Source organism: Taudactylus pleione, unplaced genomic scaffold (assembly GCF_031769625.1).
Source record: "Taudactylus pleione unplaced genomic scaffold, aTauple2 ptg000016l, whole genome shotgun sequence".
NCBI classification, from domain to species: Eukaryota; Metazoa; Chordata; class Amphibia; order Anura; family Myobatrachidae; genus Taudactylus; species Taudactylus pleione.
The window spans coordinates 17,110,869-17,137,239 of NW_028284418.1; the positions used below are offsets into that span (position 1 = coordinate 17,110,869).

General features: G+C 33.0%; 12 non-coding genes across 12 annotated transcripts; all 12 read right to left on the reverse strand.

Moving 5' to 3' along the window:
- Positions 1-461: 461 nt before the first annotated feature.
- TRNAL-UAG (transfer RNA leucine (anticodon UAG)) lies at positions 462-543 on the reverse strand. Its single transcript has one exon. It is a non-coding gene; the product is annotated as a tRNA-Leu (tRNA).
- Positions 544-2,332: 1,789 nt separating this feature from the next.
- Positions 2,333-2,414, reverse strand: TRNAL-UAG (transfer RNA leucine (anticodon UAG)). The gene has a single exon. It is a non-coding gene; the product is annotated as a tRNA-Leu (tRNA).
- Positions 2,415-4,064: 1,650 nt separating this feature from the next.
- On the reverse strand, positions 4,065-4,146 carry TRNAL-UAG (transfer RNA leucine (anticodon UAG)). Its single transcript has one exon. It is a non-coding gene; the product is annotated as a tRNA-Leu (tRNA).
- Positions 4,147-5,796: 1,650 nt separating this feature from the next.
- TRNAL-UAG (transfer RNA leucine (anticodon UAG)) lies at positions 5,797-5,878 on the reverse strand. The gene has a single exon. It is a non-coding gene; the product is annotated as a tRNA-Leu (tRNA).
- Positions 5,879-7,528: 1,650 nt separating this feature from the next.
- Positions 7,529-7,610, reverse strand: TRNAI-UAU (transfer RNA isoleucine (anticodon UAU)). The gene has a single exon. It is a non-coding gene; the product is annotated as a tRNA-Ile (tRNA).
- A 1,650-nt stretch (positions 7,611-9,260) lies between these two features.
- On the reverse strand, positions 9,261-9,342 carry TRNAL-UAG (transfer RNA leucine (anticodon UAG)). The gene has a single exon. It is a non-coding gene; the product is annotated as a tRNA-Leu (tRNA).
- Positions 9,343-12,724: 3,382 nt separating this feature from the next.
- Positions 12,725-12,806, reverse strand: TRNAL-UAG (transfer RNA leucine (anticodon UAG)). Its single transcript has one exon. It is a non-coding gene; the product is annotated as a tRNA-Leu (tRNA).
- Positions 12,807-14,455: 1,649 nt separating this feature from the next.
- Positions 14,456-14,537, reverse strand: TRNAL-UAG (transfer RNA leucine (anticodon UAG)). Its single transcript has one exon. It is a non-coding gene; the product is annotated as a tRNA-Leu (tRNA).
- Positions 14,538-17,914: 3,377 nt separating this feature from the next.
- TRNAL-UAG (transfer RNA leucine (anticodon UAG)) lies at positions 17,915-17,996 on the reverse strand. Its single transcript has one exon. It is a non-coding gene; the product is annotated as a tRNA-Leu (tRNA).
- Positions 17,997-19,646: 1,650 nt separating this feature from the next.
- On the reverse strand, positions 19,647-19,728 carry TRNAL-UAG (transfer RNA leucine (anticodon UAG)). Its single transcript has one exon. It is a non-coding gene; the product is annotated as a tRNA-Leu (tRNA).
- Positions 19,729-21,378: 1,650 nt separating this feature from the next.
- On the reverse strand, positions 21,379-21,460 carry TRNAL-UAG (transfer RNA leucine (anticodon UAG)). The gene has a single exon. It is a non-coding gene; the product is annotated as a tRNA-Leu (tRNA).
- A 1,650-nt stretch (positions 21,461-23,110) lies between these two features.
- On the reverse strand, positions 23,111-23,192 carry TRNAL-UAG (transfer RNA leucine (anticodon UAG)). Its single transcript has one exon. It is a non-coding gene; the product is annotated as a tRNA-Leu (tRNA).
- Positions 23,193-26,371: the final 3,179 nt, after the last annotated feature.

The following is a 26,371-nucleotide window of genomic DNA, read 5'->3' on the forward strand; positions in this document are numbered from 1 at the left end:
ATCCAGTGCCTTAGACTGCTCGGCCATGCTACCACATGTGCATGTTGTTAGGGTAGCTCACAGATCTAGAACATCAAAATTAAAGGGTTTTTTTGTTTTAAAGTATTAATTGAAAAGATGTCAGCGAAGGTTAAAAGAAAGTTCATTATTAAACATAAATCCGATGTGAAATTCAGATTTTTTTTTTAATTGCATTTTGTTTATTTTCATTGAAATAACAAAAGAAATTGAGATGCATGAAGTAATAAAATATTAGTTCTGATAGGGCACATAATTACTTCATGCAAAATTAAAATTTGAATATCTTTATTGTTAGCAGATATCATTATTTTAAAGGTTTGAAAAGACTGTTGCAACTATGATGAACTGTTGGGAACTTGGTGGCTAATGCAGCGTACTATCACCAACCTTTTTCAGTTGGTTAATATCTGATCAAAAATCAATTCTTTGGAAAATAAGATTGGCAGCAGTGGGATTTGAACCCACGCCTCCGAAGAGACTGGAGCCTAAATCCAGCGCCTTAGACCGCTCGGCCATGCTACCACTGGCACACATGGAGTTCTTATCTCACAGATCTTTCATATAATTAAGATTGCTGCAAATTAAATGTTTAATTTTGTTTTAAAGCGACACTTGGAAAGAAGTGTCATGTTAAAAGTCTATGAAATGATAAACAATTCGCTAATACAAGATTTCAATGAAAGGTAAAAACATCCATGTTTTACTTGGTAATATTGATGAGAACTGATTTTTTAATTTTCTCAGTTAATTTTTGTTTGTTTTAACTGACATATTCAAAAAAAGTCAGGAAAAGCAGAGATAAAATGTAAAAGAAGCCAGGTACATTTAACAAGTAATGATTATATTTGTCTTCAAATTTCCTTCATTTAGTGCAACTGATGTATCCAAATAACTTTGAAGTACTATTCAAATGCCTAAGATAGACAGCTGTGAGATTAAAATCCAGAAAGATAGGAAAGATAGAGAAAGCGGAATATAAATCCATCAATTTATACCAATGAGTCACGTTGCCAACATTTCCATCTCTAATTGTATGATAAGACCACTCAGTAATTAAATATTAGTTATGATATTACTTCTAATTACTTCATGCCAACTTAATTTTGGCTCATCTTTACTCTTAGCAGATAACATTTTTAAAACATTTGGGAAGTCTCTTGTAACAATGATGAACTGTTGAGTAGCTATAGGAATCTTCCACCAACCAAATTCAGTTGGGTAATATCCTATCTAATGGAAAAAAGAATCACTTTGCCATCAATAACTGCCCTACTCTTTGTATAATAAAGATGGCAGTAGTGAGATTTGCACCCACACCTCCAAAGAGACTGGAGCCTTAATCCAGCGCCTTAGACTGCTCGGCCATGCTACCACATGTGCATGTTGTTAGGGTAGATCACAGATCTAGAACATCAAAATAAAAGGGTTTTTTTGTTTTAAAGTGTTAATTGAAAAGATGTCAGCAAAAGTTAAAAGAAAGTTCATTATTAAACATAAATCCGATGAGAAATTCAGATTTTTTATAGAATTGCATTTTGTTTATTTTCATTGAAATAACAAAAGAAATTGAGATGCATGAAGTAATAAAATATTAGTTCTGATAGGGCACATAATTACTTCATGCAAAATTAAAATTTGAATATCTTTATTGTTAGCAGATATCATTATTTTAAAGGTTTGAGAAGATTGTTGCAACTATGATGAACTGTTGGGAACTTGGTGGCTAATGCAGGGTACTATCACCAACCTTTTTCAGTTGGTTAATATCTGATCAAAAATCAATTCTTTGGAAAATAAGATTGGCAGTAGTGAGATTTGCACCCACACCTCCAAAGAGACTGGAGCCTTAATCCAGTGCCTTAGACTGCTCGGCCATGCTACCACATGTGCATGTTGTTAGGGTAGCTCACAGATCTAGAACATCAAAATTAAAGGGTTTTTTTGTTTTAAAGTATTAATTGAAAAGATGTCAGCAAAGGTTAAAAGAAAGTTCATTATTAAACATAAATCCGATGTGAAATTCAGATTTTTTTTTTGAATTGCATTTTGTTTATTTTCATTGAAATAACAAAAGAAATTGAGATGCATGAAGTAATAAAATATTAGTTCTGATAGGGCACATAATTACTTCATGCAAAATTAAAATTTGAATATCTTTATTGTTAGCAGGTATCATTATTTTAAAGGTTTGAGAAGACTGTTGCAACTATGATGAACTGTTGGGAACTTGGTGGCTAATGCAGGGTACTATCACCAACCTTTTTCAGTTGGTTAATATCTGATCAAAAATCAATTCTTTGGAAAATAAGATTGGCAGCAGTGGGATTTGAACCCACGCCTCCGAAGAGACTGGAGCCTAAATCCAGCGCCTTAGACCGCTCGGCCAAGCTACCACTGGCACACATGCAGTTCTTATCTCACAGATCTTTCATATAATTAAGATTGCTGCAAATTAAATGTTTAATTTTGTTTTAAAGCGACACTTGGAAAGAAGTGTCATGTTAAAAGTCTATGAAATGATAAACAATTCGCTAATACAAGATTTCAATGAAAGGTAAAAACATCCATATTTTACTTGGTAATATTGATGAGAACTGATTTTTTAATTTTCTCAGTTAATTTTTGTTTGTTTTAACTGACATATTCAAAAATTGAGATGCTTGCTAGATGCATAATGTAGATCGCAGAGATATTCAAAGCCACTTTTTGAGAGCAACAATACAATTTAGATAGTTCTAAAAAAGGTTTGAGAAAACTATTAAAACCATGATAACTTGTTTTGAGCTACTGCATGTGACAGCTTATGGTGTGCTTCCATTAACCAAATTTAGCTTCTTTTATACCTTATCTACTTTAGGAAAGCACTTTGATATATATCACTGGATCTTCTCCTTGGAGAATAAATATGGCAGCAGTGGGATTTGATTCCAGCAGCTTGAATAGCTCTGTCATCCTACAACCTGCTGTACACTTTAAAATATTTTAGCTCTCATATCTGGAATGTCATTGAAAACTTTACCCAAAGTCAGGAAAAGCAGAGATAAAATGTAAAAGAAGCCAGGTACATTTAACATGTAATGATTATATTTGTCTTCAGATTTCCTTCATTTAGTGCAACTGATGTATCCAAATAACTTTGAAGTACTATTCAAATGCCTAAGATAGACAGCTGTGAGATTAAAATCCAGAAAGATAGGAAAGATAGAGAAATCGGAATATAAATCCATCAATTTATACCAATGAGTCACGTTGCCAACATTTCCATCTCTAATTGTATGATAAGACCACTCAGTAATTAAATATTAGTTATGATATTACTTATAATTACTTTATGCCAACTTAATTTTGGCTCATCTTTACTCTTAGCAGAAAACATTTTTAAAACGTTTGGGAAGTCTCTTGTAACAATGATGAACTGTTGAGTAGCTATAGGAATCTTCCACCAACCAACTTCAGCTGGGTAATATCCTATCTAATGGAAAAAAAGAATCACTTTGCCATCAATAACTGCCCTACTCTTTGTATAATAAAGATGGCAGTAGTGAGATTTGCACCCACGCCTCCAAAGAGACTGGAGCCTTAATCCAGTGCCTTAGACTGCTCGGCCATGCTACCACATGTGCATGTGGTTAGGTTAGCTCACAGATCTAGAACATCAAAATTAAAGGGTTTTTTTGTTTTAAAGTATTAATTGAAAAGATGTCAGCAAAGGTTAAAAGAAAGTTCATTATTAAACATAAATCCGATGAGAAATTCAGATTTTTTATTGAATTGCATTTTGTTTATTTTCATTGAAATAACAAAAGAAATTGAGATGCTTGAAGTAATAAAATATTAGTTCTGATAGGGCACATAATTACTTCATGCAACATTAAAATTTGAATATCTTTATTGTTAGCAAATATCATTATTTTAAAGGTTTGAGAAGACTGTTGCAACTATGATGAACTGTTGGGAACTTGGTGGCTAATGCAGGGTACTATCACCAACCTTTTTCAGTTGGTTAATATCTGATCAAAAATCAATTCTTTGGAAAATAAGATTGGCAGCTGTGGGATTTGAACCCACGCCTCCGAAGAGACTGGAGCCTACATCCAGCGCCTTAGACCGCTCGGCCATGCTACCACTGCTGCACATGGAGTTCTTATCTCGCAGATCTTTCATTTAATTAAGATTGCTGCAAATTAAATGTTTAATTTTGTTTTAAAGCGACACTAGGAAAGAAGTGACATGTTATAAGTCTATGAAATGATAAACAAAACGCTAATACAAGAATTCAATGAAAGGTAAAAACATCCTTGTTATACTTGGTAATATTGATGAGAACTGATTTTTTAATTTTCTCAGTTACTTTTTGTTTGTTTTAACTGACATATTCAAAAATTGAGATGCTTGCTAGATGCATAATGTAGATCGCAGAGATATTCAAAGCCACTTTTTGAGAGCAACAATACAATTTAGATATTTCTAAAAAAGGTTTGAGAAAACTATTAAAACCATGATAACTTGTTTTGAGCTACTGCATGTGACAGCTTATGGTGTGCTTCCACCAACCAAATTTAGCTTCTTTTATACCTTATCTACTTTAGGAATACACTTTGATATATATCACTGGATCTTCTCCTTGGAGAATAAATATGGAAGCAGTGGGATTTGATTCAAGCACCTTGAATAGCTCTGTCATCCTACAACCTGCTGTACACTTTAAAATATTTTAACTCTCATATCTGGAATGTCATTCAAAACTTTACCCAAAGTCAGGAAAAGCAGAGATAAAATGTAAAAGAAGCCAGGTACATTTAACAAGTAATGATTATATTTGTCTTCAGATTTCCTTCATTTAGTGCAACTTATGTATCCAAATAACTTTGAAGTACTATTCAAATGCCTAAGATAGACAGCTGTGAGATTAAAATCCAGAAAGATAGGAAAGATAGAGAAAGCGGAATATAAATCCATCAATTTATACCAATGAGTCACGTTGCCAACATTTCCATCTCTAATTGTATGATAAGACCACTCAGTAATTAAATATTAGTTATGATATTACTTCTAATTACTTCAAGCCAACTTAATTTTGGCTCATCTTTACTCATAGCAGATAACATTTTTAAAATGTTTGGGAAGTCTCTTGTAACAATGATGAACTGTTGAGTAGCTATAGGAATCTTCCACCAACCAACTTCAGTTGGGTAATATCCTATCTAATGGAAAAAAAGAATCACTTTGCCATCAATAACTGCCCTACTCTTTGTATAATAAACATGGCAGTAGTGAGATTTGCACCCACACCTCCAAAGAGACTGGAGCCTTAATCCAGCGCCTTAGACTGCTCGGCCATGCTACCACATGTGCATGTTGTTAGGGTAGCTCACAGATCTAGAACATCAAAATAAAAGGGTTTTTTTGTTTTAAAGTATTAATTGAAAAGATGTCAGCAAAAGTTAAAAGAAAGTTCATTATTAAACATAAATCCGATGAGAAATTCAGATTTTTTATAGAATTGCATTTTGTTTATTTTCATTGAAATAACAAAAGAAATTGAGATGCATGAAGTAATAAAATATTAGTTCTGATAGGGCACATAATTACTTCATGCAAAATTAAAATTTGAATATCTTTATTGTTAGCAGATATCATTATTTTAAAGGTTTGAATAGACTGTTGCAACTATGATGAACTGTTGGGAACTTGGTGGCTAATGCAGGGTACTATCACCAACCTTTTTCAGTTGGTTAATATCTGATCAAAAATAAATTCTTTGGAAAATAAGATTGGCAGCAGTGGGATTTGAACCCACGCCTCCGAAGAGACTGGAGCCTAAATCCAGCGCCTTAGACCGCTCGGCCATGCTACCTCTGGCACACATGGAGTTCTTATCTCACAGATCTTTCATATAATTAAGATTGCTGCAAATTAAATGTTTAATTTTGTTTTAAAGCGACACTTGGAAAGAAGTGTCTTGTTAAAAGTCTATGAAATGAAAAACAATTCGCTAATACAAGATTTCAATGAAAGGTAAAAACATCCATGTTTTACTTGGTAATATTGATGAGAACTGATTTTTTAATTTTCTCAGTTACTTTTTGTTTGTTTTAACTGACATATTAAAAAATTGAGATGCTTGCTAGATGCATAATGTAGATCGCAGAGATATTCAAAGCCACTTTTTGAGAGCAACAATACATTTTAGATAGTTCTAAAAAAGGTTTGAGAAAACTATTAAAACCATGATAACTTGTTTTGAGCTACTGCATGTGACAGCTTATGGTGTGCTTCCATCAACCAAATTTAGCTTCTTTTATACCTTATCTACTTTAGGAAAGCACTTTGATATATATCACTGGATCTTCTCCGTAGAGAATAAATATGGCAGCAGTGGGATTTGATTCCAGCAGCTTGAATAGCTCTGTCATCCTACAACCTGCTGTACACTTTAAAATATTTTAACTCTCATATCTGGAATGTCATTCAAAACTTTACCAAAAGTCAGGAAAAGCAGAGATAAAATGTAAAAGAAGCAAGGTACATTTAACAAGTAATGATTATATTTGTCTTCAAATTTCCTTCATTTAGTGCAACTGATGTATCCAAATAACTTTGAAGTACTATTCAAATGCCTAAAATAGACAGCTGTGAGATTAAAATCCAGAAAGATAGGAAAGATAGAGAAATCGGAATATAAATCCATCAATTTATACCAATGAGTCACGTTGCCAACATTTCCATCTCTAATTGTATGATAAGACCACTCAGTAATTAAATATTAGTTATGATATTACTTCTAATTACTTTATGCCAACTTAATTTTGGCTCATCTTTACTCTTAGCAGAAAATATTTTTAAAACGTTTGGGAAGTCTCTTGTAACAATGATGAACTGTTGAGTAGCTATAGGAATCTTCCACCAACCAACTTCAGCTGGGTAATATCCTATCTAATGGAAAAAAAGAATCACTTTGCCATCAATAACTGCCCTACTCTTTGTATAATAAAGATGGCAGTAGTGAGATTTGCACCCACGCCTCCAAAGAGACTGGAGCCTTAATCCAGCGCCTTAGACTGCTCAGCCATGCTACCACATGTGCATGTGGTTATGTTAGCTCACAGATCTAGAACATCAAAATTAAAGGGTTTTTTTGTTTTAAAGTATTAATTGAAAAGATGTCAGCAAAGGTTAAAAGAAAGTTCATTATTAAACATAAATCCGATGAGAAATTCAGATTTTTTATTGAATTGCATTTTGTTTATTTTCATTGAAATAACAAAAGAAATTGAGATGCTTGAAGTAATAAAATATTAGTTCTGATAGGGCACATAATTACTTCATGCAACATTAAAATTTGAATATCTTTATTGTTAGCAAATATCATTATTTTAAAGGTTTGAGAAGACTGTTGCAACTATGATGAACTGTTGGGAACTTGGTGGCTAATGCAGGGTACTATCACCAACCTTTTTCAGTTGGTTAATATCTGATCAAAAATCAATTCTTTGGAAAATAAGATTGGCAGCTGTGGGATTTGAACCCACGCCTCCAAAGAGACTGGAGCATACATCCAGCACCTTAGACCGCTCGGCCATGCTACCACTGGCGCACCTAGAGTTCTTATCTCACAGATCTTTCATTTAATTAAGATTGCTGCAAATTAAATGTTTAATTTTGTTTTAAAGTGACACTCGGAAAGAAGTGACATGTTATAAGTCTATGAAATGATAAACAATACACTTATACAAGAATTCAATGAAAGGTAAAAACATCCTTGTTATACTTGGTAATATTGATGAGAACTGATTTTTTAATTTTCTCAGTTACTTTTTGTTTGTTTTAACTGACATATTCAAAAATTGAGATGCTTGCTAGATGCATAATGTAGATCGCAGAGATATTCAAAGCCACTTTTTGAGAGCAACAATACAATTTAGATATTTCTAAAAAAGGTTTGAGAAAACTATTAAAACCATGATAACTTGTTTTGAGCTACTGCATGTGACAGCTTATGGTGTGCTTCCACCAACCAAATTTAGCTTCTTTTATACCTTATCTACTTTAGGAATACACTTTGAAATATATCACTGGATCTTCTCCTTGGAGAATAAATATGGAAGCAGTGGGATTTGATTCAAGCACCTTGAATAGCTCTGTCATCCTACAACCTGCTGTACACTTTAAAATATTTTAACTCTCATATCTGGAATGTCATTCAAAACTTTACCCAAAGTCAGGAAAAGCAGAGATAAAATGTAAAAGAAGCCAGGTACATTTAACAAGTAATGATTATATTTGTCTTCAGATTTCCTTCATTTAGTGCAACTGATGTATCCAAATAACTTTGAAGTACTATTCAAATGCCTAAGATAGACAGCTGTGAGATTAAAATCCAGAAAGATAGGAAAGATAGAGAAAGCGGAATATAAATCCATCAATTTATACCAATGAGTCACGTTGCCAACATTTCCATCTCTAATTGTATGATAAGACCACTCAGTAATTAAATATTAGTTATGATATTACTTCAAATTACTTCAAGCCAACTTAATTTTGGCTCATCTTTACTCATAGCAGATAACATTTTTAAAACGTTTGGGAAGTCTCTTGTAACAATGATGAACTGTTGAGTAGCTATAGGAATCTTCCACCAACCAACTTCAGTTGGGTAATATCCTATCTAATGGAAAAAAAGAATCACTTTGCCATCAATAACTGCCCTACTCTTTGTATAATAAAGATGGCAGTAGTGAGATTTGCACCCACGCCTCCAAAGAGACTGGAGCCTTAATCCAGCGCTTTAGACTGCTCGGCCATGCTACCACATGTGCATGTTGTTAGGGTAGCTCACAGATCTAGAACATCAAAATTAAAGGGTTTTTTTGTTTTAAAGTATTAATTGAAAAGATGTCAGCAAAGGTTAAAAGAAAGTTCATTATTAAACATAAATCCGATGAGAAATTCAGATTTTTTATTGAATTGCATTTTGTTTATTTTCATTGAAATAACAAAAGAAATTGAGATGCATGAATTAATAAAATATTAGTTCTGATAGGGCACATAATTACTTCATGCAAAATTAAAATTTGAATATCTTTATTGTTAGCAGATATCATTATTTTAAAGGTTTGAGAAGACTGTTGCAACTATGATGAACTGTTGGGAACTTGGTGGCTAATGCAGGGTACTATCACCAACCTTTTTCAGTTGGTTAATATCTGATCAAAAATCAATTCTTTGGAAAATAAAATTGGCAGCAGTGGGATTTGAACCCACGCCTCCGAAGAAACTGGAGCCTAAATCCAGCGCCTTAGACCGCTCGGCCATGCTACCACTGGCACACAAGGAGTTCTTATCTCACAGATCTTTCATATAATTAAGATTGCTGCAAATTAAATGTTTAATTTTGTTTTAAAGTGACACTTGGAAAGAAGAGTCATGTTAAATGTCTATGAAATGATAAACATTTCGCAAATACAAGATTTCAATGAAAGGTAAAAACATCCTTGTTATACTTGGTAATATTGATGAGAACTGATTTTTTAATTTTCTCAGTTACTTTTTGTTTGTTTTAACTGACATATTCAAAAATTGAGATGCTTGATAGATGCATAATGTAGATCGCAGAGATATTCAAAGCCACTTTTTGAGAGCAACAATACAATTTAGATATTTCTAAAAAAGGTTTGAGAAAACTATTAAAACCATGATAACTTGTTTTGAGCTACTGCATGTGACAGCTTATGGTGTGCTTCCACCAAGCAAATTTAGCTTCTTTTATACCTTATCTACTTTAGGAATAAATTTTGATATATATCACTGGATCTTCTCCTTGGAGAATAAATATGGCAGCAGTGGGATTTGATTCCAGCAGCTTGAATAGCTCTGTCATCCTACAACCTGCTGTACACTTTAAAATATTTTAACTCTCATATCTGGAATGTCATTCAAAACTTTACCCAAAGTCAGGAAAAGCAGAGATAAAATGTAAAAGAAGCAAGGTACATTTAACAAGTAATGATTATATTTGTCTTCAGATTTCCTTCATTTAGTGCAACTGATGTATCCAAATAACTTTGAAGTACTATTCAAATGCCTAAGATAGACAGCTGTGAGATTAAATTCCAGAAAGATAGGAAAGATAGAGAAAGCGGAATATAAATCCATCAATTTATACCAATGAGTCACGTTGCCAACATTTCCATCTCTAATTGTATGATAAGACCACTCAGTAATTAAATATTAGTTATGATATTACTTCTAATTACTTTATGCCAACTTAATTTTGGCTCATCTTTACTCTTAGCAGAAAACATTTTTAAAACGTTTGGGAAGTCTCTTGTAACAATGATGAACTGTTGAGTAGCTATAGGAATCTTCCACCAACCAACTTCAGCTGGGTAATATCCTATCTAATGGAAAAAAAGAATCACTTTGCCATCAATAACTGCCCTACTCTTTGTATAATAAAGATGGCAGTAGTGAGATTTGCACCCACGCCTCCAAAGAGACTGGAGCCTTAATCCAGTGCCTTAGACTGCTCGGCCATGCTACCACATGTGCATGTGGTTATGTTAGCTCACAGATCTAGAACATCAAAATTAAAGGGTTTTTTTGTTTTAAAGTATTAATTGAAAAGATGTCAGCAAAGGTTAAAAGAAAGTTCATTATTAAACATAAATCCGATGAGAAATTCAGATTTTTTATTGAATTGCATTTTGTTTATTTTCATTGAAATAACAAAAGAAATTGAGATGCTTGAAGTAATAAAATATTAGTTCTGATAGGGCACATAATTACTTCATGCAACATTAAAATTTGAATATCTTTATTGTTAGCAAATATCATTATTTTAAAGGTTTGAGAAGACTGTTGCAACTATGATGAACTGTTGGGAACTTGGTGGCTAATGCAGGGTACTATCACCAACCTTTTTCAGTTGGTTAATATCTGATCAAAAATCAATTCTTTGGAAAATAAGATTGGCAGCTGTGGGATTTGAACCCACGCCTCCAAAGAGACTGGAGCATACATCCAGCACCTTAGACCGCTCGGCCATGCTACCACTGGCGCACCTAGAGTTCTTATCTCACAGATCTTTCATTTAATTAAGATTGCTGCAAATTAAATGTTTAATTTTGTTTTAAAGTGACACTCGGAAAGAAGTGACATGTTATAAGTCTATGAAATGATAAACAATACACTTATACAAGAATTCAATGAAAGGTAAAAACATCCTTGTTATACTTGGTAATATTGATGAGAACTGATTTTTTAATTTTCTCAGTTACTTTTTGTTTGTTTTAACTGACATATTCAAAAATTGAGATGCTTGCTAGATGCATAATGTAGATCGCAGAGATATTCAAAGCCACTTTTTGAGAGCAACAATACAATTTAGATATTTCTAAAAAAGGTTTGAGAAAACTATTAAAACCATGATAACTTGTTTTGAGCTACTGCATGTGACAGCTTATGGTGTGCTTCCACCAACCAAATTTAGCTTCTTTTATACCTTATCTACTTTAGGAATACACTTTGATATATATCACTGGATCTTCTCCTTGGAGAATAAATATGGAAGCAGTGGGATTTGATTCAAGCACCTTGAATAGCTCTGTCATCCTACAACCTGCTGTACACTTTAAAATATTTTAACTCTCATATCTGGAATGTCATTCAAAACTTTACCCAAAGTCAGGAAAAGCAGAGATAAAATGTAAAAGAAGCCAGGTACATTTAACAAGTAATGATTATATTTGTCTTCAGATTTCCTTCATTTAGTGCAACTGATGTATCCAAATAACTTTGAAGTACTATTCAAATGCCTAAGATAGACAGCTGTGAGATTAAAATCCAGAGAGATAGGAAAGATAGAGAAATCGGAATATAAATCCATCAATTTATACCAATGAGTCACGTTGCCAACATTTCCATCTCTAATTGTATGATAAGAACACTCAGTAATTAAATATTAGTTATGATATTACTTCTAATTACTTCAAGCCAACTTAATTTTGGCTCATCTTTACTCATAGCAGATAACATTTTTAAAACGTTTGGGAAGTCTCTTGTAACAATGATGAACTGTTGAGTAGCTATAGGAATCTTCCACAAACCAACTTCAGTTGGGTAATATCCTATCTAATGGAAAAAAAGAATCACTTTGCCATCAATAACTGCCCTACTCTTTGTATAATAAAGATGGCAGTAGTGAGATTTGCACCCACACCTCCAAAGAGACTGGAGCCTTAATCCAGCGCCTTAGACTGCTCGGCCATGCTACCACATGTGCATGTTGTTAGGGTAGCTCACAGATCTAGAACATCAAAATAAAAGGGTTTTTTTGTTTTAAAGTATTAATTGAAAAGATGTCAGCAAAAGTTAAAAGAAAGTTCATTATTAAACATAAATCCGATGAGAAATTCAGATTTTTTATAGAATTGCATTTTGTTTATTTTCATTGAAATAACAAAAGAAATTGAGATGCATGAAGTAATAAAATATTAGTTCTGATAGGGCACATAATTACTTCATGCAAAATTAAAATTTGAATATCTTTATTGTTAGCAGATATCATTATTTTAAAGGTTTGAATAGACTGTTGCAACTATGATGAACTGTTGGGAACTTGGTGGCTAATGCAGGGTCCTATCACCAACCTTTTTCAGTTGGTTAATATCTTATCAAAAATCAATTCTTTGGAAAATAAGATGGGCAGCAGTGGGATTTGAACCCACACCTCCGAAGAGACTGGAGCCTAAATCCAGCGCCTTAGACCGCTCGGCCATGCTACCTATGGCACACATGGAGTTCTTATCTCACAGATCTTTCATATAATTAAGATTGCTGCAAATTAAATGTTTAATTTTGTTTTAAAGTGACACTTGGAAAGAAGAGTCATGTTAAATGTCTATGAAATGATAAACATTTCGCATATACAAGATTTCAATGAAAGGTAAAAACATCCATGTTTTACTTGGTAATATTGATGAGAACTGATTTTTTTATTTTCTCAGTTACTTTTTGTTTGTTTTAACTGACATATTCAAAAATTGAGATGCTTGCTAGATGCATAATGTAGATCGCAGAGATATTCAAAGCCACTTTTTGAGAGCAACAATACATTTTAGATAGTTCTAAAAAAGGTTTGAGAAAACTATTAAAACCATGATAACTTGTTTTGAGCTACTGCATGTGACAGCTTATGGTGTGCTTCCACTAACCAAATTTAGCTTCTTTTATACCTTATCTACTTTAGGAAAGCACTTTGATATATATCACTGGATCTTCTCCTTGGAGAATAAATATGGCAGCAGTGGGATTTGATTCCAGCAGCTTGAATAGCTCTGTCATCCTACAACCCGCTTAACACTTTAAAATATTTTAGCTCTCATATCTGAAATGTCATTCAAAACTTTACCCAAAGTCAGGAAAAGCTGAGATAAAATGCAAAAGAAGCCAGGTACATTTAACAAGTAATGATTATATTTGTCTTCAAATTTCCTTCATTTAGTGCAACTGATGTATCCAAATAACTTTTAAGTATTATTCAAATGCCTAAAATAGACAGCTGTGAGATTAAAATCCAGAGAGATAGGAAAGATAGAGAAATCGGAATATAAATCCATCAATTTATACCAATGAGTCACGTTGCCAACATTTCCATCTCTAATTGTATGATAAGACCACTCAGTAATTAAATATTAGTTATGATATTACTTCTAATTAATTCATGCCAACTTAATTTTGGCTCATCTTTACTCTTAGCAGATAACATTTTTAAAACGTTTGGGAAGTCTCTTGTAACAATGATGAACTGTTGAGTAGCTATAGGAATCTTCCACCAACCAACTTCAGTTGGGTAATATCCTATCTAATGGAAAAAAAGAATCACTTTGCCATCAATAACTGCCCTACTCTTTGTATAATAAAGATGGCAGTAGTGAGATTTGCACCCACACCTCCAAAGAGACTGGAGCCTTAATCCAGCGCCTTAGACTGCTCAGCCATGCTACCACATGTGCATGTTGTTAGGGTAGCTCACAGATCTAGAATATCAAAATAAAAGGGTTTTTTGTTTTAAAGTATTAATTGAAAAGATGTCAGCAAAGGTTAAAAGAAAGTTCATTATTAAACATAAATCCGATGAGAAATTCAGATTTTTTATTGAATTGCATTTTGTTTATTTTCGTTGAAATAACAAAAGAAATTGAGATGCATGAAGTAATAAAATATTAGTTCTGATAGGGCACATAATTACTTCATGCAAAATTAAAATTTGAATATCTTTATTGTTAGCAGATATCATTATTTTAAAGGTTTGAGAAGACTGTTGCAACTATGATGAACTGTTGGGAACTTGGTGGCTAATGCAGGGTACTATCACCAACCTTTTTCAGTTGGTTAATATCTGATCAAAAATCAATTCTTTGGAAAATAAAATTGGCAGCAGTGGGATTTGAACCCACGCCTCCGAAGAGACTGGAGCCTAAATCCAGCGCCTTAGACCGCTCGGCCATGCTACCACTGGCACACATGGAGTTCTTATCTCACAGAACTTTCATATAATTAAGATTGCTGCAAATTAAATGTTTAATTTTGTTTTAAAGCGACACTTGGAAAGAAGTGTCATGTTAAAAGTCTATGAAATGAAAAACAATTCGCTAATACAAGATTTCAATGAAAGGTAAAAACATCCATGTTTTACTTGGTAATATTGATGAGAACTGATTTTTTAATTTTCTCAGTTACTTTTTGTTTGTTTTAACTGACATATTCAAAAATTGAGATGCTTGCTAGATGCATAATGTAGATCGCAAAGATATTCAAAGCCACTTTTTGAGAGCAACAATACATTTTAGATAGTTCTAAAAAAGGTTTGAGAAAACTATTAAAACCATGATAACTTGTTTTGAGCTACTGCATGTGACAGCTTATGGTGTGCTTCCATTAACCAAATTTAGCTTCTTTTATACCTTATCTACTTTAGGAAAGCACTTTGATATATATCACTGGATCTTCTCCGTGGAGAATAAATATGGCAGCAGTGGGATTTGATTCCAGCAGCTTGAATAGCTCTGTCATCCTACAACCTGCTGTACACTTTAAAATATTTTAACTCTCATATCTGGAATGTCATTCAAAACTTTACCAAAAGTCAGGAAAAGCAGAGATAAAATGTAAAAGAAGCAAGGTACATTTAACAAGTAATGATTATATTTGTCTTCAGATTTCCTTCATTTAGTGCAACTGATGTATCCAAATAACTTTGAAGTACTATTCAAATGCCTAAAATAGACAGCTGTGAGATTAAAATCCAGAAAGATAGGAAAGATAGAGAAATCGGAATATAAATCCATCAATTTATACCAATGAGTCACGTTGCCAACATTTCCATCTCTAATTGTATGATAAGACCACTCAGTACTTAAATATTAGTTATGATATTACTTCTAATTACTTTATGCCAACTTAATTTTGGCTCATCTTTACTCTTAGCAGAAAACATTTTTAAAACGTTTGGGAAGTCTCTTGTAACAATGATGAACTGTTGAGTAGCTATAGGAATCTTCCACCAACCAACTTCAGCTGGGAAATATCCTATCTAATGGAAAAAAAGAATCACTTTGCCATCAATAACTGCCCTACTCTTTGTATAATAAAGATGGCAGTAGTGATATTTGCACCCACGCCTCCAAAGAGACTGGAGCCTTAATCCAGCGCCTTAGACTGCTCGGCCATGCTACCACATGTGCATGTTGTTAGGTTAGCTCACAGATCTAGAACATCAAAATTAAAGGGTTTTTTTGTTTTAAAGTATTAATTGAAAAGATGTCAGCAAAGGTTAAAAGAAAGTTCATTATTAAACATAAATCCGATGAGAAATTCAGATTTTTTATTGAATTGCATTTTGTTTATTTTCATTGAAATAACAAAAGAAATTGAGATGCTTGAAGTAATAAAATATTAGTTCTGATAGGGCACATAATTACTTCATGCAACATTAAAATTTGAATATCTTTATTGTTAGCAGATATCATTATTTTAAAGGTTTGAGAAGACTGTTGCAACTATGATGAACTGTTGGGAACTTGGTGGCTAATGCAGGGTACTATCACCAACCTTTTTCAGTTGGTTAATATCTGATCAAAAATCAATTCTTTGGAAAATAAAATTGGCAGCAGTGTGATTTGAACCCACACCTCCGAAGAGACTGGAGCCTAAACCCAGCGCCTTAGACCGCTCGGCCATGCTACTGGCACACATGTAGTTCTTGTCTCACAGATCTTTCATATAATTAAGATTGCTGCAAATTAAATGTTTAATTTTGTTTTAAAGCGACACTTGGAAATAAGTGTCATGTTAAAAGTCTATGAAATGATAAACAATTCGCTAATACAAGATTTCAATGAAAGGTAAAAACATCCATGTTTTACTTGGTAATATTGATGAGAACTGATTTTTTAATTTTCTCAGTTACTTTTTGTTTGTTTTAACTGACATATTCAAAAATTGAGATGCTTGCTAGATGCATAATGTACCTCGCAGAGATATTCAAAGCCACTTTTTGAGAGCAACAATACATTTTAGATAGTTCTAAAAAAGGTTTGAGAAAACTATTAAAACCATGATAACTTGTTTTGAGCTACTGCATGTGACAGCTTATGGTGTGCTTCCACCAACCAAATTTAGCTTCTTTTATATCTTATCTACTTTAGGAATAAATTTTGATATATATCACTGGATCTTCTCCTTGGAGAATAAATATGGCAGCAGTGGGATTTGATTCCAGCAGCTTGAATAGCTTTGTCATCCTACAACCTGCTGTACACTTTAAAATATTTTTACTCTCATATCTGGAATGTCATTCAAAACTTTACCCAAAGTCAGGAAAAGCAGAGATAAAATGTAAAAGAAGCCAGGTACATTTAACAAGTAATGATTATATTTGTCTTCAAATTTCCTTCATTTAGTGCAACTGATGTATCCAAATAACTTTGAAGTACTATTCAAATGCCTAAGATAGACAGCTGTGAGATTAAAATCCAGAAAGATAGGAAAGAGAGAAAGCAGAATATAAATCCATCAATTTATACCAATGAGTCACGTTGCCAACATTTCCATCTCTAATTGTATGATAAGACCACTCAGTAATTAAATATTAGTTATGATATTACTTCTAATTACTTCATGCCAACTTAATTTTGGCTCATCTTTACTCTTAGCAGATAACATTTTTAAAACGTTTGGGAAGTCTCTTGTAACAATGATGAACTGTTGAGTAGCTATAGGAATCTTCCACCAACCAACTTCAGTTGGGTAATATCCTATCTAATGGAAAAAAAGAATCACTTTGCCATCAATAACTGCCCTACTCTTTGTATAATAAAGATGGCAGTAGTGAGATTTGCACCCATGCCTCCAAAGAGACTGGAGCCTTAATCCAGCGCTTTAGACTGCTCGGCCATGCTACCACATGTGCATGTTGTTAGGGTAGCTCACAGATCTAGAACATCAAAATTAAAGGGTTTTTTTGTTTTAAAGTATTAATTGAAAAGATGTCAGGAAAGGTTAAAAGAAAGTTCATTATTAAACATAAATCCGATGAGAAATTCAGATTTTTTATTGAATTGCATTTTGTTTATTTTCGTTGAAATAACAAAAGAAATTGAGATGCATGAAGTAATAAAATATTAGTTCTGATAGGACACATAATTACTTCATGCAAAATTAAAATTTGAATATCTTTATTGTTAGCAGATATCATTATTTTAAAGGTTTGAGAAGACTGTTGCAACTATGATGAACTGTTGGGAACTTGGTGGCTAATGCAGGGTACTATCACCAACCTTTTTCAGTTGGTTAATATCTGATCAAAAATCAATTCTTTGGAAAATAAAATTGGCAGCAGTGTGATTTGAACCCACACCTCCGAAGAGACTGGAGCCTAAATCCAGCGCCTTAGACCACTCGGCCATGCTACCACCGGCACACATGGAGTTCTTGTCTCACAGATCTTTCATATAATTAAGATTGCTGCAAATTAAATGTTTAATTTTGTTTTAAAGCGACACTTGGAAATAAGTGTCATGTTAAAAGTCTATGAAATGATAAACAATTCGCTAATACAAGATTTCAATGAAAGGTAAAAACATCCATGTTTTACTTGGTAATATTGATGAGAACTGATTTTTTAATTTTCTCAGTTACTTTTTGTTTGTTTTAACTGACATATTCAAAAATTGAGATGCTTGCTAGATGCATAATGTACCTCGCAGAGATATTCAAAGCCACTTTTTGAGAGCAACAATACATTTTAGATAGTTCTAAAAAAGGTTTGAGAAAACTATTAAAACCATGATAACTTGTTTTGAGCTACTGCATGTGACAGCTTATGGTGTGCTTCCACCAACCAAATTTAGCTTCTTTTATATCTTATCTACTTTAGGAATAAATTTTGATATATATCACTGGATCTTCTCCTTGGAGAATAAATATGGCAGCAGTGGGATTTGATTCCAGCAGCTTGAATAGCTTTGTCATCCTACAACCTGCTGTACACTTTAAAATATTTTTACTCTCATATCTGGAATGTCATTCAAAACTTTACCCAAAGTCAGGAAAAGCAGAGATAAAATGTAAAAGAAGCCAGGTACATTTAACAAGTAATGATTATATTTGTCTTCAAATTTCCTTCATTTAGTGCAACTGATGTATCCAAATAACTTTGAAGTACTATTCAAATGCCTAAGATAGACAGCTGTGAGATTAAAATCCAGAAAGATAGGAAAGATAGAGAAAGCGGAATATAGATCCATCAATTTATATTAATGAGTCACGTTGCCAACATTTCCATCTCTAATTGTATGATAAGACCACTCAGTAATTAAATATTAGTTATGATATTACTTCTAATTACTTCATGCCAACTTAATTTTGGCTCATCTTTACTCTTAGCAGATAACATTTTTAAAACGTTTGGGAAGTCTCTTGTAACAATGATGAACTGTTGAGTAGCTATAGGAATCTTCCACCAACCAACTTCAGTTGGGTAATATCCTATCTAATGGAAAAAAAGAATCACTTTGCCATCAATAACTGCCCTACTCTTTGTATAATAAAGATGGCAGTAGTGAGATTTGCACCCACACCTCCAAAGAGACTGGAGCCTTAATCCAGCGCCTTAGACTGCTCGGCCATGCTACCACATGTGCATGTTGTTAGGGTAGCTCACAGATCTAGAACATCAAAATTAAAGGGTTTTTTTGTTTTAAAGTATTAATTGAAAAGATGTCAGCAAAGGTTAAAAGAAAGTTCATTATTAAACATAAATCCGATGAGAAATTCAGATTTTTTATTGAACTGCATTTTGTTTATTTTCATTGAAATAACAAAAGAAATTGAGATGCATGAAGTAATAAAATATTAGTTCTGATAGGACACATAAATACTTCATGCAAAATTAAAATTTGAATATCTTTATTGTTAGCAGATATCATTATTTTAAAGGTTTGAGAAGACTGTTGCAACTATGATGAACTGTTGGGAACTTGGTGGCTAATGCAGGGTACTATCACCAACCTTTTTCAGTTGGTTAATATCTGATCAAAAATCAATTCTTTGGAAAATAAAATTGGCAGCAGTGGGATTTGAACCCACGCCTCCGAAGAGACTGGAGCCTAAATCCAGCGCCTTAGACCGCTCGGCCATGCTACCACTGGCACACATGGAGTTCTTATCTCACAGATCTTTCATATAATTAAGATTGCTGCAAATTAAATGTTTAATTTTGTTTTAAAGCGACACTTGGAAATAAGTGTCATGTTAAAAGTCTATGAAATGATAAACAATTCGCTAATACAAGATTTCAATGAAAGGTAAAAACATCCATGTTTTACTTGGTAATATTGATGAGAACTGATTTTTTAATTTTCTCAGTTACTTTTTGTTTGTTTTAACTGACATATTCAAAAATTGAGATGCTTGCTAGATGCATAATGTACCTCGCAGAGATATTCAAAGCCACTTTTTGAGAGCAACAATACATTTTAGATAGTTCTAAAAAAGGTTTGAGAAAACTATTAAAACCATGATAACTTGTTTTGAGCTACTGCATGTGACAGCTTATGGTGTGCTTCCACCAACCAAATTTAGCTTCTTTTATATCTTATCTACTTTAGGAATAAATTTTGATATATATCACTGGATCTTCTCCTTGGAGAATAAATATGGCAGCAGTGGGATTTGATTCCAGCAGCTTGAATAGCTTTGTCATCCTACAACCTGCTGTACACTTTAAAATATTTTTACTCTCATATCTGGAATGTCATTCAAAACTTTACCCAAAGTCAGGAAAAGCAGAGATAAAATGTAAAAGAAGCCAGGTACATTTAACAAGTAATGATTATATTTGTCTTCAAATTTCCTTCATTTAGTGCAACTGATGTATCCAAATAACTTTGAAGTACTATTCAAATGCCTAAGATAGACAGCTGTGAGATTAAAATCCAGAAAGATAGGAAAGATAGAGAAAGCAGAATATAAATCCATCAATTTATACCAATGAGTCACGTTGCCAACATTTCCATCTCTAATTGTATGATAAGACCACTCAGTAATTAAATATTAGTTATGATATTACTTCTAATTACTTCATGCCAACTTAATTTTGGCTCATCTTTACTCTTAGCAGATAACATTTTTAAAACGTTTGGGAAGTCTCTTGTAACAATGATGAACTGTTGAGTAGCTATAGGAATCTTCCACCAACCAATTTCAGTTGGGTAATATCCTATCTAATGGAAAAAAAGAATCACTTTGCCATCAATAACTGCCCTACTCTTTGTATAATAAAGATGGCAGTAGTAAGATTTGCACCCACACCTACAAAGAAACTGGAGCCTTAATCCAGCGCCTTAGACTGCTCGGCCATGCTACCACATGTGCATGTTGTTAGGGTAGCTCACAGATCTAGAACATCAAAATTAAAGGGTTTTTTTGTTTTAAAGTATTAATTGAAAAGATGTCAGCAAAGGTTAAAAGAAAGTTCATTATTAAACATAAATCCGATGAGAAATTCAGATTTTTTATTGAACTGCATTTTGTTTATTTTCATTGAAATAACAAAAGAAATTGAGATGCATGAAGTAATAAAATATTAGTTCTGATAGGGCACATAATTACTTCATGCAAAATTAAAATTTGAATATCTTTATTGTTAGCAGATATCATTATTTTAAAGGTTTGAGAAGACTGTTGCAACTATGATGAACTGTTGGGAACTTGGTGGCTAATGCAGGGTACTATCACCAACCTTTTTCAGTTGGTTAATATCTGATCAAAAATCAATTCTTTGGAAAATAAAATTGGCAGCAGTGTGATTTGAACCCACACCTCCGAAGAGACTGGAGCCTAAATCCAGCGCCTTAGACCACTCGGCCATGCTACCACCGGCACACATGGAGTTCTTGTCTCACAGATCTTTCATATAATTAAGATTGCTGCAAATTAAATGTTTAATTTTGTTTTAAAGCGACACTTGGAAATAAGTGTCATGTTAAAAGTCTATGAAATGATAAACAATTCGCTAATACAAGATTTCAATGAAAGGTAAAAACATCCATGTTTTACTTGGTAATATTGATGAGAACTGATTTTTTAATTTTCTCAGTTACTTTTTGTTTGTTTTAACTGACATATTCAAAAATTGAGATGCTTGCTAGATGCATAATGTACCTCGCAGAGATATTCAAAGCCACTTTTTGAGAGCAACAATACATTTTAGATAGTTCTAAAAAAGGTTTGAGAAAACTATTAAAACCATGATAACTTGTTTTGAGCTACTGCATGTGACAGCTTATGGTGTGCTTCCACCAACCAAATTTAGCTTCTTTTATATCTTATCTACTTTAGGAATAAATTTTGATATATATCACTGGATCTTCTCCTTGGAGAATAAATATGGCAGCAGTGGGATTTGGTTCCAGCAGCTTGAATAGCTTTGTCATCCTACAACCTGCTGTACACTTTAAAATATTTTTACTCTCATATCTGGAATGTCATTCAAAACTTTACCCAAAGTCAGGAAAAGCAGAGATAAAATGTAAAAGAAGCCAGGTACATTTAACAAGTAATGATTATATTTGTCTTCAAATTTCCTTCATTTAGTGCAACTGATGTATCCAAATAACTTTGAAGTACTATTCAAATGCCTAAGATAGACAGCTGTGAGATTAAAATCCAGAAAGATAGGAAAGATAGAGAAAGCGGAATATAGATCCATCAATTTATATTAATGAGTCACGTTGCCAACATTTCCATCTCTAATTGTATGATAAGACCACTCAGTAATTAAATATTAGTTATGATATTACTTCTAATTACTTCATGCCAACTTAATTTTGGCTCATCTTTACTCTTAGCAGATAACATTTTTAAAACGTTTGGGAAGTCTCTTGTAACAATGATGAACTGTTGAGTAGCTATAGGAATCTTCCACCAACCAACTTCAGTTGGGTAATATCCTATCTAATGGAAAAAAAGAATCACTTTGCCATCAATAACTGCCCTACTCTTTGTATAATAAAGATGGCAGTAGTGAGATTTGCACCCACACCTCCAAAGAGACTGGAGCCTTAATCCAGCGCCTTAGACTGCTCGGCCATGCTACCACATGTGCATGTTGTTAGGGTAGCTCACAGATCTAGAACATCAAAATTAAAGGGTTTTTTTGTTTTAAAGTATTAATTGAAAAGATGTCAGCAAAGGTTAAAAGAAAGTTCATTATTAAACATAAATCCGATGAGAAATTCAGATTTTTTATTGAACTGCATTTTGTTTATTTTCATTGAAATAACAAAAGAAATTGAGATGCATGAAGTAATAAAATATTAGTTCTGATAGGGCACATAATTACTTCATGCAAAATTAAAATTTGAATATCTTTATTGTTAGCAGATATCATTATTTTAAAGGTTTGAGAAGACTGTTGCAACTATGATGAACTGTTGGGAACTTGGTGGCTAATGCAGGGTACTATCACCAACCTTTTTCAGTTGGTTAATATCTGATCAAAAATCAATTCTTTGGAAAATAAAATTGGCAGCAGTGTGATTTGAACCCACACCTCCGAAGAGACTGGAGCCTAAATCCAGCGCCTTAGACCGCTCGGCCATGCTACCACTGGCACACATGGAGTTCTTGTCTCACAGATCTTTCATATAATTAAGATTGCTGCAAATTAAATGTTTAATTTTGTTTTAAAGCGACACTTGGAAATAAGTGTCATGTTAAAAGTCTATGAAATGATAAACAATTCGCTAATACAAGATTTCAATGAAAGGTAAAAACATCCATGTTTTACTTGGTAATATTGATGAGAACTGATTTTTTAATTTTCTCAGTTACTTTTTGTTTGTTTTAACTGACATATTCAAAAATTGAGATGCTTGCTAGATGCATAATGTACCTCGCAGAGATATTCAAAGCCACTTTTTGAGAGCAACAATACATTTTAGATAGTTCTAAAAAAGGTTTGAGAAAACTATTAAAACCATGATAACTTGTTTTGAGCTACTGCATGTGACAGCTTATGGTGTGCTTCCACCAACCAAATTTAGCTTCTTTTATATCTTATCTACTTTAGGAATAAATTTTGATATATATCACTGGATCTTCTCCTTGGAGAATAAATATGGCAGCAGTGGGATTTGATTCCAGCAGCTTGAATAGCTTTGTCATCCTACAACCTGCTGTACACTTTAAAATATTTTTACTCTCATATCTGGAATGTCATTCAAAACTTTACCCAAAGTCAGGAAAAGCAGAGATAAAATGTAAAAGAAGCCAGGTACATTTAACAAGTAATGATTATATTTGTCTTCAAATTTCCTTCATTTAGTGCAACTGATGTATCCAAATAACTTTGAAGTACTATTCAAATGCCTAAGATAGACAGCTGTGAGATTAAAATCCAGAAAGATAGGAAAGATAGAGAAAGCAGAATATAAATCCATCAATTTATACCAATGAGTCACGTTGCCAACATTTCCATCTCTAATTGTATGATAAGACCACTCAGTAATTAAATATTAGTTATGATATTACTTCTAATTGCTTCATGCCAACTTAATTTTGGCTCATCTTTACTCTTAGCAGATAACATTTTTAAAACGTTTGGGAAGTCTCTTGTAACAGTGATGAACTGTTGAGTAGCTATAGGAATCTTCCACCAACCAAATTCAGTTGGGTAATATCCTATCTAATGGAAAAAAAGAATCACTTTGCCATCAATAACTGCCCTACTCTTTGTATAATAAAGATGGCAGTAGTGAGATTTGCACCCACACCTCCAAAGAGACTGGAGCCTTAATCCAGCGCCTTAGACTGCTCGGCCATGCTACCACATGTGCATGTTGTTAGGGTAGCTCACAGATCTAGAACATCAAAATAAAAGGTTTTTTTTGTTTTAAAGTATTAATTGAAAAGATGTCAGCAAAAGTTAAAAGAAAGTTCATTATTAAACATAAATCCGATGAGAAATTCAGATTTTTTATAGAATTGCATTTTGTTTATTTTCATTGAAATAACAAAAGAAATTGAGATGCATGAAGTAATAAAATATTAGTTCTGATAGGGCACATAATTACTTCATGCAAAATTAAAATTTGAATATCTTTATTGTTAGCAGATATCATTATTTTAAAGGTTTGAGAAGACTGTTGCAACTATGATGAACTGTTGGGAACTTGGTGGCTAATGCAGGGTACTATCACCAACCTTTTTCAGTTGGTTAATATCTGATCAAAAATCAATTCTTTGGAAAATAAAATTGGCAGCAGTGTGATTTGAACCCACACCTCCGAAGAGACTAGAGCCTAAATCCAGTGCCTTAGACCGCTCAGCCATGCTACCACTGGCACACATGGAGTTCTTGTCTCACAGATCTTTCATATAATTAAGATTGCTGCAAATTAAATGTTTAATTTTGTTTTAAAGCGACACTTGGAAATAAGTGTCATGTTAAAAGTCTATGAAATGATAAACAATTCGCTAATACAAGATTTCAATGAAAGGTAAAAACATCCATGTTTTACTTGGTAATATTGATGAGAACTGATTTTTTAATTTTCTCAGTTACTTTTTGTTTGTTTTAACTGACATATTCAAAAATTGAGATGCTTGCTAGATGCATAATGTACCTCGCAGAGATATTCAAAGCCACTTTTTGAGAGCAACAATACATTTTAGATAGTTCTAAAAAAGGTTTGAGAAAACTATTAAAACCATGATAACTTGTTTTGAGCTACTGCATGTGACAGCTTATGGTGTGCTTCCACCAACCAAATTTAGCTTCTTTTATATCTTATCTACTTTAGGAATAAATTTTGATATATATCACTGGATCTTCTCCTTGGAGAATAAATATGGCAGCAGTGGGATTTGATTCCAGCAGCTTGAATAGCTTTGTCATCCTACAACCTGCTGTACACTTTAAAATATTTTTACTCTCATATCTGGAATGTCATTCAAAACTTTACCCAAAGTCAGGAAAAGCAGAGATAAAATGTAAAAGAAGCCAGGTACATTTAACAAGTAATGATTATATTTGTCTTCAAATTTCCTTCATTTAGTGCAACTGATGTATCCAAATAACTTTGAAGTACTATTCAAATGCCTAAGATAGACAGCTGTGAGATTAAAATCCAGAAAGATAGGAAAGATAGAGAAAGCGGAATATAGATCCATCAATTTATATTAATGAGTCACGTTGCCAACATTTCCATCTCTAATTGTATGATAAGACCACTCAGTAATTAAATATTAGTTATGATATTACTTCTAATTACTTCATGCCAACTTAATTTTGGCTCATCTTTACTCTTAGCAGATAACATTTTTAAAACGTTTGGGAAGTCTCTTGTAACAGTGATGAACTGTTGAGTAGCTATAGGAATCTTCCACCAACCAAATTCAGTTGGGTAATATCCTATCTAATGGAAAAAAAGAATCACTTTGCCATCAATAACTGCCCTACTCTTTGTATAATAAAGATGGCAGTAGTGAGATTTGCACCCACACCTCCAAAGAGACTGGAGCCTTAATCCAGCGCCTTAGACTGCTCGGCCATGCTACCACATGTGCATGTTGTTAGGGTAGCTCACAGATCTAGAACATCAAAATAAAAGGTTTTTTTTGTTTTAAAGTATTAATTGAAAAGATGTCAGCAAAAGTTAAAAGAAAGTTCATTATTAAACATAAATCCGATGAGAAATTCAGATTTTTTATAGAATTGCATTTTGTTTATTTTCATTGAAATAACAAAAGAAATTGAGATGCATGAAGTAATAAAATATTAGTT